We start from the raw sequence: 12,852 nt of genomic DNA, 5'->3' as shown, positions 1-12,852 counted from the left end.
TTTTCTAGAAGTGACAGACTCTTGGGTCTGCATGATTCCCCCCAACTGGCAGCACCTCCTTCTATTTTTGTGGGAGTTCTCTGTGGAAATTGAGAGGACCCCAGCTGCTGTCCAGCTGAGCTGCGGCCACCAGGGATCATGCACCTAGTCCAAGTGCTGGTGATCTATTGCTGCTTGAATATTCCAAAACTTAGTGGCTTAAAACATTAATGACATGGGCACCCCTGGTGTCGCAAAGCCTTTAGATGCAAGCTCTGAAGCTAACCACAGCCACTACAGCAGGAGTCCAATCCCTGGCCAGGGAGCAAACCTCATGGCGAAACAGGCCTCTCCTGTCTCACCTGCTGCTCCCCTCAGCAGTGTGTTTCAGTCAGTCTGCCTGTTTCTGTTCCCCACTCTGTCTCTGGTGGATCTTTTCACTGCCTGCACCTCTAGCCTGTATCCCCATTCTTGCATGCATAAATAAATAAACCTTTAAAAAAATACTCTCATGATAGCTTCCTTGTTACAATAATGGCTTCCAGTCTCGCTTCCTTTCTCCACCCCTCTGAAAAGTAACTTTGCTCTTCTTCCCTTCAGGAGATAGACGACTACTTTTCCTCCTGTGACCTGCTGTGGTCAGCAAATGCGGCACAAGTAGCCCCCTGTGCTTTCTAGAATTAGGCCTTGACACACTATGTGGTTAAATGGTTAAATTGATCATTTTTACTGTGTATTTTACTGTAATAAAAGACAGGAGGAAATATATTAAGTTCCATCTTAACTTGTTCACCAAAAGTTCTGCATCTGAAACCTGCCTTCTGTGTGATAAAAGGGAGACCATCACAGGCAGGGGGTGATGCTGGCACAGCCTTTCCTCTTCAGGTCCTCAAAAGGACTGGAAGAGACTAACTGTTTTGTTTTTTTGAAGATTTATTTATGCATACAACAACTGGTGTGTAATCTAGAGGTACAGAGGGGGTGAGAGGATTCACCGGAGAGAGTGAAGAGCAGAACGGGCAAACCGATTGAAATACACTGCTGAGGGGAGCAGCGGGCCAGACAGGAGAGGTTTGCTGTGCCATGTGGGTAGCTCCGTGGGTAGCTCCCTGGGCAGCCAGGGACCGAACTCCTGCTGCAGTGACTGGAGAAAATTTGATAGTGCTGTGTCTTTTAACCCCTGCACCACCAGGGAGGCCTAAGACTAACTTTGACAGGAGAATAACGTTCTTGCTATGTGACTTGCCATTTTTTTTTAAAGATTTATTTATATGCATACAAGAACTGGGATACAGGTCAGAGAGGTGTAGGGGTTGAGAGGATTCACCAGAGACAGAGTGGGGAGCAGAACAGGCAGACTGACAAAATACACTGCTGAGGGGAGCAGCGGGGAAGTCAGGGGAGGTCTGTTACACCATGTATGTAGCTCCCTGGCCGGGGATCGAACTCGTGTTGCAGTGGCTGTGGATAGCTTTGTAGGTTGCATCTTAACTCCTAACACCACTAGAGAGGCCCCTGACTTGTCATTTAATGTTGTGTCTTCTGGTGAACCGTGGTGGGAATCTCATGGGGACTACACCTGAGAGGAGAAAGCACACAGTGTACAAAAATGAAGAATGATGTAAAATATATAAAAAATAAAATTAAAAAAAAATTAATGTTGTGTCTTATCACTGCCTAAGGACATCTTAGGGACCCACAGAAGAAGAGAAGCTCTTGGCTGGGAGTCAGCTTCTCACTGGGTGGCCCTGTGGAGGACAGCAGGAGCCACAGGTGGGCCAGCACTGCCTGAATCAAGGGGGAGAGATAGTAATCCAGAGCTGTGGTATGTGAGTGAGTTGCCTACATCCCATCCCTGACACTCCCCCCTCCCTTACTCTGAAGCTCAGGCATGATGCCTGTCAGGCTTCCACCACCGTCTCTGGACCTTGGGGAATGCACAGTTGTTTATAGTATGCAGAGCATGCAGCAGCAGTAAGTCAAGAGGGTCAACATGCACTGGTCCTCCTATTGCCTGCCACAGCAGCTTCTCATTGACTCTAGATGCCTCCCACAGGCAGCCAGTGTTGGGCCAACACCCGCAACAGGGTGACCTGCAGGCCAATTACATCTGTAAATTGGTTTTGTTTGTCCTATTCACTGTTTTTAAAAAATATGCCATTTTTTGCAAATTGGGAGGGTTAGTATATAAATGAAGACTTCTAGTTTCACTTTTTTTAAATTATTTTATTTTATATAATTTTTACATCTTTTTTCATTTTTGCACAATGTATGCATTTTCATTTTGGTTATATTCCCCATACAATTCCCACCCCCCTTATTTTGACCCTAATCCCTCTTGTCCTCCCCTCCCCCATTGTAGTGTGTCTCTGGTCTATAGTTGCTTGTTGATTTTGATTTTTATTTTATTACAATTAGTCTTTTTCTTGGTCCTTTAGTTAGGTTTTCTAAATTCCTACTTTCACTTTTTAAAAAGATAGAATGACAAACAGAAGAGACCTGGCAACACTGGGCTCTCATTTCCAGGAGGCAACAATTCACCAGAGCTGAGGACCAAGTGCTTCCTTAGAGGGTGCATTCTTCAATCAGCCCCACTCCTCACCATTCCCTAATGCCTCTCCAACACAGAGAGCAAGTCAATAGTCAGATGTCATTGTATTTCCATTGTGTGCTTCTTACAGGTTAAGTATCTTTCTTTATACTTGTGTCTCTGTGAAAGTGAGGAAACAAATAATAACCTGAAAGATTTGTTACAAAAATGGGAGAGAAAGTATTTCTTTGTAGCAATAAAGTATATCCCTGTGCATTTAACAAACAAGTCACCTGGTCCTTTTCTCTTACAAAACATACCTCCCAGTCGCATAGTTAAACCAAAGCCACTGGTGGTTCAAGAGGAAATATAAGCAAATCTGACTTTCTTTCTGGGGGTGGAAGCATATTAAAGTGCAAAATGTCTGAGAAGACAGTGAGGGCCTCCCTCTTCTACCTAAAATAGCAATTGATAGACCTCCCCAAATTTCCAGAACTGGTCTTCATAGGACATGTCACTTTGGTAAGTGCATTATTTCTAGCTGAGGCCAATCAGGGCCCTACAAGCTCATGAGCTTTTACCACTCCTTTAGTTGCCTTGAAAGATGGCAATTAAGGGGGTTATCCAGAATGAGGATTGTTTCCAGATAATAACATTTTTTTTTAAAAGATTTATTTATTTATTTATACAAGCACTGGGTACAGTCAGAAACACGGGAGGGTGAGAGAATTCACTAGTGTTGGGAGCAGAACAGGCAGACTTGATGAAGTACACTGCTGAGGGGAGCAGTGGGCCCAGCAGGAGAGGTCTGCATGCCATGTGGGACCCTCGCCCCGCAGCCAGGGATTGAACCAGCGCTGCAGAGGCTGCGGGCAGATTCGCAGCCCAGTGCTCAACCGCTGCGCCACCGGGGAGGCCCTGATAATAACATTTCTACTAGAGAAGGCTCTCTATATGGCAGGACAAACATCTGATTATGGAGCATGTGGTCTTTGTCATATGAGTCCCTCCCCATTCTTTGAAGCTCAGGCCCCTACATTCCATAGCTTAGGATATACATACTCTCATTTGCCTCGTCTTGGGAATCTACATGTTTGTGTAGATTTTCCATGTGTACGTGATTGGCCCTGCCATTTCATTCTTGGGTGATCCTGGATAAAGTCCATAATTTCATTAAGCTTCATTCCCTCACCTATAAAATGAAGTAAAAGAATGTAAGTTTTATCAGGTAGTTGTAGGGACTGAACGGACTGATTGGTGAAGAGGGTTTGGCACCAAAGTCAACAGTTGGTAGTCACGCAGCAAATACTAATTAGCCCTGAGGTGGTTATTGCTGGTCTGGATAGATTTTGACTCCAGGTCTACCCTCCTGTGCAATATAGTTCCTCAAGAAGGAATCCTTTGGAGTCTCAGCACAAAGGGATCTCAGCAGTGTGGTCAGGGATGTCCCAAATCTCATCAAGTCCAGTTTTGGCTTCCAGATCCAGTTTCTTTGGAAACCTCACTGTGTAGGTACAACCACATTGTATCACATTAATCACTGAAACACACACGCGTGCGCACACGCACACACAGAGACATGCTCTCTTCCTGAGGGAAAAATTTAGAACATTCCAGTGAGTGTCTCTACATCCTTCGAAGTCAAGCATATCAATCTATCTGCCTCCAAATTGGCTAACTGGCAAAGTACCACTTTCTCCAGCTAATGTATTGGCGCGTCATGCTCGGTGCTTCCAAGAGCATGTTTCGGTTTCTTTCTTCATCCACTGCTTTTAACGGGCTGCTCCAGGCATCCAGCATTGGAAATGGGCCCTTGCTGAATCACAGGCATTTCCTGGCAGTCTGGTTTCTAATTCCCCAAAAATCCCATCAATTCTTTGAGATATCTGCTTCTAAAGACTGGATTGTATTTGCATCTTCAATCTAGCCATAGGGGATGGGAGAACTTTCATTCTCCCCAATACAAAGCTTCTCCCCACAGCTTTAAATGTAATTCCCGAGGACCTGACACCATCCAGGTGAATGAAGTTGGAGCTGGTAGGATAAGAGTTGCCCATCAACCTGCTGGAACTGGTGGACTGATGGCCGACTGGCAGCTGCTGCCTAACTTTTCATCAATCTACTTGGCCTGCCAGGCTCACCACAGGTGCCATTCCTAGATACTGGGGGCTATATCCTGGCTAATGATTGTTTCACAATTTCCCAGAGGTGGGGATGGCTGAAGGCCCCACGTGCACAGATAGTAAAAATCCTGGCCGAGAATAACCAAGCATGCTAAAATGTATGGATAGCTCTGGGTCTCTACCCAGATGCTTTAGATGCTAACGAGACATGTGACATCAAGAAGCAGAGAGCTCTTCTGTGCATGCCCCAGTATAGCCCATCCCAAAAGATGCTGTGCTGTCACTCTCTCTCTACCCCACCTGGTAGACTAATCCAGTAAAACCCTTTTCCCAACTCCCCTCAGAGAGTTAGGCTAGAAATTTCCTCTTTCAGTGCTGCCTCCTTGTACATAAGCTTAATAAAACCTTGTCTGGATGTCATCTGTCTGACCTTCTTGTTAAATTCTTTCCCAAGGAGTCAGAACCTCTGAAAAAGACGTACAGTCTAAAACAGACCCAGATACACTGTCATTTGCTGTCTTTTGTGACCGTGGCATGGTGGTCCCCCTTCCCCCTCCTTTCCCAAGGACCAGACTAAGGCACCTACCAGCACAGCTCCCTACCCCCAAAGAGTCTCAAGGAAGTCCTCTCTCCTGGACCAAAGTCTGGAACCATCTACTACAGCAGAGGCCATGGGTCTGCCTGAATGGAATAGCATATAATGACCCAGTTTCAGGGCACAGAGATAAACTAGGGGATTTGGGATGTGAAACAATGGGGCAGGATCCTCTGTCTGCCAAATGATCCCTCCCCTTACTGCTTTCTGAGACAATCAGGAAATCTAGATGAGAGGGTGGAGAAAATTCTCCTACAGGATCCCAGGTCACTCTGGTTAATCTCTAGCACACCCTCACTCAGACCCTGGGTAAACAGATTTCCATGGCTTTTGTTAGTACTTCCTCAAAAGGTAAAATAAGATCTTTCAGCCAGATGTCCTGTCAAAAGTCATTAGGAAAATGTCTACCATCGCAGTCAAATTAGCCCCCCCTCCAAGTCTCCATAACTGGGTTCCCTGGGCTACATTGACTGGGTCCTTATCCACTGCTTTCAACTGGCCTCTCTGGGCTTCCAGCATGAACCACAGGCACAGAAACAAATATCACAGATTGGAGCAAAAACAGAACAAACCACAGGAACAAAAGCGAGAAACAGATACCACAAAAATGGTGATGGACTTGCCTTAGTACTAAGGAGTCCCACTGCAGTTTAAGGGGAAATAAGCAAGTCTTTGCAAACGGTGTGAACATAGTGTAAAAATTCTGGGTTCTCTTCCCCGCACCTGTCCTCCTCCCACCCCATCTGGGAGGCAAGAGCAAAGTCATCTGCCCAACTGATTAGCCCAGCAGTAAAAGGCTACCTGAGGATAAACAGACCTTTAACCCACACTATGTGCCAAGGAGCCATATAAAGAAGATCTTTAACCATGGGCACCTGACATTTGCATCTCTACAGGGTAATTATTAGAAATGCAGAAGTAATTTAACTGCAGCATTTGCTTTCCTCCACCCAGAAACAGCACCAACCTATCTCTACATTTTTTTTTTTAATAATTTACTGTTCCTTCCTATGTAAAGAAAATTCATGCTTGTGTTTGCTGGAAAACAGCTCTCACAGAATGAAATCTGTCCTGCTGCTTCCCACATTTGAATCCTCACTCCTGATTCTTCCACAAACTTCCTTAAATATTCTTTGTCCAAATTTATTTTCATCGACAATGTTGAGTAGTTTATTTTGTCTCGCTGTAGAAGCAAAAGTGATTGCTCAGAGACTGAGATTGTTTTTGACAGTAATTTATTTAGTCTAGTTTTACTGTGTGGTACCTATAACAATAACACAAACCAATAGTATACAGGATAATGTCCCTTACAAGTCAACAAAGAAATAATTTATGCTAGACCAATGATAGATCAAAGACACTGTTGTACCAGGCAGGAGAATATAAAGACAGAAAATCTAAATTTAGTTGATGTGTGTGCTTCTAAAAAATGGGTGCTCGTTCAGGAGAGTCCCCTTAGCTCACCAGGAGCTGACATCCACCCGTCAGCACAAAATGCAAGTCTCTGGTTGCTAGAACTGGATTCTAGGAGACAGAAAGTTGGCAGGCAACATAAGCTCTCACCTCTTTAGGCAAAGATTAGCCTGTCAGTGCTAAGAACTAATAATGCCTCAGGGTCTTTGGACAGATATTTAGATTGGGGAGACTACCTCCCCTTCCCTAGTTTATGGTCACAGGGCACATAAAAGAGGCCTACCCTGGGAGGCGAATCAACATGGCGGTGAGGAAACGCTGTGAGTAAGATCTCCCATTAAAAAAAAAATATTAATAGGGAGGAAAAGCGGCAGGTCCCAGTGAGAACTGGGACACGGAAGATAAATGGATGACTCCAGCAAACTACCTGAGGAAGAAAGTTGCCATAAAAGAGGACTAAAAGGGAGGAAAGCTCAGAACCCTGCTATCTCCCCCACCCACAAAGTCAGCACTCTCCGACCAACAGGAAGGAGGGAAAAAGCAAACAAACAAACAAACAAAAAAAAAAACTAAAACGACCAACAAGAACAAACTATGCATCAAGCGGGACTGTGAGTGGAAAGGAACTATTTCAGCCACCACCCCCGTGAACTGGAGCTGTGGAGAACCCTGCAGGATTCTCCGTGGAGGTGAGCGAATGGCTCCAGGCGCCATTAGAGAAAAACAAAGACTCCCAGAGACCTGCACATAGCCCCAGGCCAGCCGGTAAGCTTAAGTGGAAAAGCGGCTTGCTGGAAAAGCAAACGCAATTGCGGCTGCCCAGGTCCCCACGCCTGCCACCTAGGCTTGCGGGGAGACGCGCAGGGGCCCTCACTGAGGTGAATGTCCCTCACTGAGTAATCAGAAACCAGATGCCCGGGCACGGGAGCGGGGTGCAAAAGGCGCCATTTCTTTTATTTTTTTTTTTTTATAGAGGCATGTTTTATTTATTTATTTATTTATTTGTTTGTTTGTTTATACATGCACTGGGTACAGTCAGAAGCACAGGAGGGTGAGAGAATTCACCAGAGCCAGAGCGGGGAGCAGAGCAGGCAGAAGGACTGAAGTACACTGCTGAGGGGAGCAGCGGGCGGCAGGAGAGGTCTGCACGCCATGTGGGACCCTCCTCCGGTGGCCGGGGAGCAGCCGGGGATCGAACTGGCACTGCAGAGGCTGCGGGCAGCTTCGCAACCCAGTGCTCAACCGCTGCACCACCGGGGAGGCCCAAAAGGCGCCATTTCTGCGGACACTGAACTGAGCTACAGCCCCGTCCTGGACCTGAGGGCTTTGGAACTGAGACCCGGGGCACGAAATTCGGGGTGTGGGTTCCCCACGATGGTTGGGCACAAGATGGACACTGCACCCCAAAGCCGTTGAGGACTTTCCCACCATTCCCACTCTGTTCCCTGTCCCACGGGGTGGGAAAAAAAAAAACAGCTCCCCAAGGACACTAGGAGAGATCTCTGGCGCCACCTAGTGACCAGAAAAAAATCACCAACACCCCATAGAACAGGGACCTTTTTCAGAAAAGACTGCATGAAACCGGTAGAAGGTTCCCAGAGGAGCCAGTGGTGAGCTGGAAAGTTCGCCCACGCCAGGCCCCTTCTGACCAGCAATCCAAGCCCAGAGGGGGAGCGGGCACCCACGGCCAGGGCAGACTGGGCTCACAGGGAGTGCGTCCCACATCACCATCTTAGAACAGGGACATTTCTCCAGTAAAGACTACCTGAAAGCAGCAGAAGGCTCCCGGAGGAGCCAGAGGTGAGTTGGGAAGTTTGCCCATGCCAGGCCCCTCCTGGCCTGCAGTCCAAGCCCAGAGGGGGAGCGGGAACCCACCACCGGGGCAGACCAGGCATTCAGGGAGTGCGTCCCGCATCGCCATTTTAGAACAGGGACATTTCTTCAGTAAAGACTGCTTGAAACCGACAGATAGCTCCCAGAGGAGCCAGAGGGGATCAGAGAAGTTCACCCAAGATGCCGGCCAGTCCCAGCAACACAGTGTCCCAATGCATACGGCAAATTAGAAAACAGACAGTATGGAGTAGAAGAACCACACGCAACCTAGCAACTCCTCAGGAAAAAAGCACACCACAAAAAGAAAACCACCCCCCAGATTGCAACGACAGTAACTTGGAAGAACTTCTGAGCCTTCCAGAAAGAGAATTTAAAATTGCCATGATTAAAAAACTGACAGAAGTCATAAAGGAAAACAATGATAAGGGAAAAATAATCAACGATCAGAAGAATGAAATTGAGTCCCTAAAGAGGGAAATGCAGGAGATCAAGATGTAAAAGAAATGCAGGAGATCAAAGAATTAGTGGAGGCACTAAAGAACTCTGGGAAAAGCAATGAAAGCAGAATAGATGAAATGGAAGAACAAATAAGCACTCTTGAAGACACAGAAATAAAAAGAACCAAAACAGAAAAGGAAAGAGAAGGATGAAGGAAAAAGACCAAAGAAAGACTCGGGAACTATCTGACTCCACGAGGAAAGGAAATATAAGAGTTATAGGAATATCAGAAGGAGAGGAGAGAGATGTAGGAACAGAGAAAATATTCAAGGAGATAATTGAAGAGAACTTCCCAAACGTGAAGAAGGAGCTGAAAATTGATATACAAGAAGCAAGAAGAACACCAAACTTCCACAATGAAAGGAAAACTACAGCAAGACACATACTAGTAAAGCTCCCAAGAATCCAGGACAAGGAAAAAATAATGAAGCTGACAAGAGGGAAGAAACAGATAACATTCAAAGGAAAACCAATCAGGCTGACATCAGACTTCTCCGAAGAAACACTATGGGCAAGGAGAGAGTGGAGGGACATAGTCAACAGACTCCAAGAAAACAGATGCCAACCAAGAATATTCTATCCCGCAAAGCTCTCCTTCCTCTATGAAGAAAGAATAAGGACCTTCTCAGACAAACAGAAACTCTGGTAATTTCATTACCACTCCAAAAATTACTACAAGGAGTCCTAAAGCCAGAACCTCAGAGGGACGAATCACAGCGAAAGAAGGCCAAAAAAAGTTATTAAAAGAATAAATAAATAAATTCAAAGGAAAGACAAACACAATGGCAAATACAGATGCTAACATATCAATATTAACTCTAAATGTAAATGGACTAAACTCTTCAATAAAAAGACACAGAGTCGCAGGCTGGATTAAGAAACAAAGCCCAACCTTTTGCTGTCTCCAGGAAACACATTTAGCTACAAAAGATAAAAATAGACTCAAAGTTAAAGGATGGAAAACAATCCTACAAGCAAATGGACCAAAAAAGAAAGCAGGAACAGCTATACTTATATCAGATAAAACAGATTTCAAACTCAAAAAGGTAAAAAGAGACCCCAAGGGTCACTACATTATGATCAAGGGGACAATACTTCAAGAAGAAATAACACTCATTAACATATACTCACCAAACGAAGGAACACCAAAATATATCAGACAACTATTGTCATCTCTGAAAACAGACATCAGAGAAAACACATACGTAGTGGGAGACTTCAACACACCACTAACAACAATGGATAGATCAATAAGACAAAAATAAGTAAAGACACTAAAGCTCTAAATAAGGACCTAGAGCCCTTGGGCTTAACAGACATCTATAGAACACTAAACCCAAAAAAAAAACAACGGAGTACACATTTTTCTCAAGCGCACACGGATCATTCTCCAGGATCGATCACATACTGGGACACAAGACAAACATCAACAGATACACCAAGATTGAAATCATACCAACCATCTTTTCTGACCATGAAGGCATCAAACTAGAAATAAACCATAAATAGAAGGCAAGGAACTCTCATACCTCATGGAGATTGAAAACCACACTACTGGAAGACCACTGGACTAATGAGGAGATCAAAGAAGAAATTAAAAAATTCTTTGAATTGAATGACAATGAGGACACGAATTTCCGAAATGTATGGGATGCAGCAAAAACAGTAATAAGGGCCTCCCCGGTGGCGCAGCGGTTGAGCGTTGGGTTGCGAAGCTGTCCGCGGCCTCTGCCGCGCTGGTTCGATCCCCGGCTGCTCCCCGGCCACTGGAGGAGGGTCCCACATGGCGCGCAGACCTCTCCTGCCGCCCGCTGCTCCCCTCAGCAGTGTACTTCGGTCCTTCTGCCTGCTCTGCTCCCCGCTCTGGCTCTGGTGAATTCTCTCACCCTCCCGCGCTTCTGACTGTACCCAGTGCATGTATAAACAAAACAAACAAACAAATAAATAAATAAATAAGCATGCCTCTAGGGGAAAAAAAAAACAGTAATAAGAGGAAAATATATAGCAATAGAGGTTCACATCAAGAAACAAGAAAGAACTCAAAGAAACAACCTAATCTCGAAGCTCAAAGATCTAGAAAAAGAACAACAAAAAAACCCCAAAACCAGTAGAAGAAAAGAAATAATAAAAACCAAAGCAGAAATAAATGAAATCGAAACTAAAAAAACAATCCAAAAGATCAATGAAACCAAGAGCTGGTTCTTTGAAAAAAATCAATAAAATAGACAAACCCCTAGCCAGGCTCACAAAGGAAAAAAGGGAGAAAGCACAAATAAACAGGATCATCAATGAAAGAGGAGAAATCACAACAGACACAGCAGAAATCAAAAGAATAATCAGTAACTACTATGAACAGTTATATGGAAACAAGTTCAACAATCTAGAGGAGATGGACAAATTCCTACAACTCTACAATCACCCAAAGCTAGATAAAGAAGAAATAGAACACCTAAACAGACCAATTACAATTAGCGAAATTGAAATGGTAATCAAAAACCTCCCCAAAAACAAAAGCCCAGGACCTGATGGATTTACAAATGAATTCTACCAAACATTCAGAGACAAATTAGTGCCTATCCTTCACAAACTCTTCCAAAAAATTGAGAAGGAAGGGACAATACCAAACACATTCTATAAAGCAACATTACACTATTACCAAAACCGAACAAGGACAACACAAAAAAGGAAAACTACAGGCCAATCTCCCTAATGAACACTAATGCAAAAATCCTCAATAAAATTTTAGCTATCGGAATCCAACAATGTATCCATAAGATAATTCACCACAACCAAGTAGGATTCATGCCAGGGACACAAGGATGGTTCAACATCCGAAAATCAATCAACGTTATCCAACACATCAACAAAAAGAAATATAAAAACCATATGATAATATCAATCGATGCTGAGAAAGCTTTCAACAAAGTGCAACACCCATCCATGATAAAAGCCCTTGAAATTCTTGGGATACATGGAACACACCTCAACATCATAAAGGCCATATATGACAAGCCATCAGCCAGTATCATTCTCAATGATGAAAAGTTGAAAGCATTTCCATTAAGATCTGGAACAAGTCAAGGATGTCTACTCTCATCACTGCTTTTCAATACAATACTGGAAGTCCTAGCCAGAGCAATAAGGCAAGAGAAAGACATCCAAGGAATCCAAATAGGAAAAGAAGAAGTCAAACTATCACTATTTGCAGATGATATGATAATATACATAGAGAACCCCAAAAACTCCATAGAAAAACTAATTCAACTCATCAATCAGTTCAGTAAAGTGGCAGGATACAAAATCAGCACGCAAAAGTCAGTAGCCTTCCTATACACAAACAATAAATCTGAAGAAGAAGAAATAAAAAAAACTATCCTTTTTATTATCGAAACAAAAAAATCAAATACTTGGGAATATATCTAACAAAAGAGGTAAAGGACCTATACAAAGAAAACTATAAAACACTGTTAAAAAAAATAGAAGACACAAAGAAATGGAAAGACATCCCCTGCTCATGGATTGGAAGAATAAACATTATTAAAATGGCCATCCTACCAAAAGCAATATACAGATTCAATGCTATTCCAATAAAAATTTCAATGTCATTCTTCAAAGAAATAGAACAATTATTGATGAAATTCATATGGAATCACCAAAAACCCCGAATAGCCAAAGCTCTCCTGAAAAAAAAAGAAAGGAATGGAGGCATCACACTCCCAGACTTCAAACTATACTACAAAGCCATAATCATCAAAACTGCATGGTATTGGAACCAGAACAGACACACAGACAAATGGAATCAGATAGAAAATCCAGAAATAAACCCACAGATTTAATGTCAACTAATCTTTGACAAAGGAGCAAAGACTATGCATTGGAGC

The sequence above is a fragment of the Talpa europaea genome (genome assembly GCF_964194135.1).
Source record: "Talpa europaea genome assembly, chromosome: 7".
Classification (NCBI taxonomy): domain Eukaryota; kingdom Metazoa; phylum Chordata; class Mammalia; order Eulipotyphla; family Talpidae; genus Talpa; species Talpa europaea.
This window is presented reverse-complemented; position numbering follows the sequence as displayed.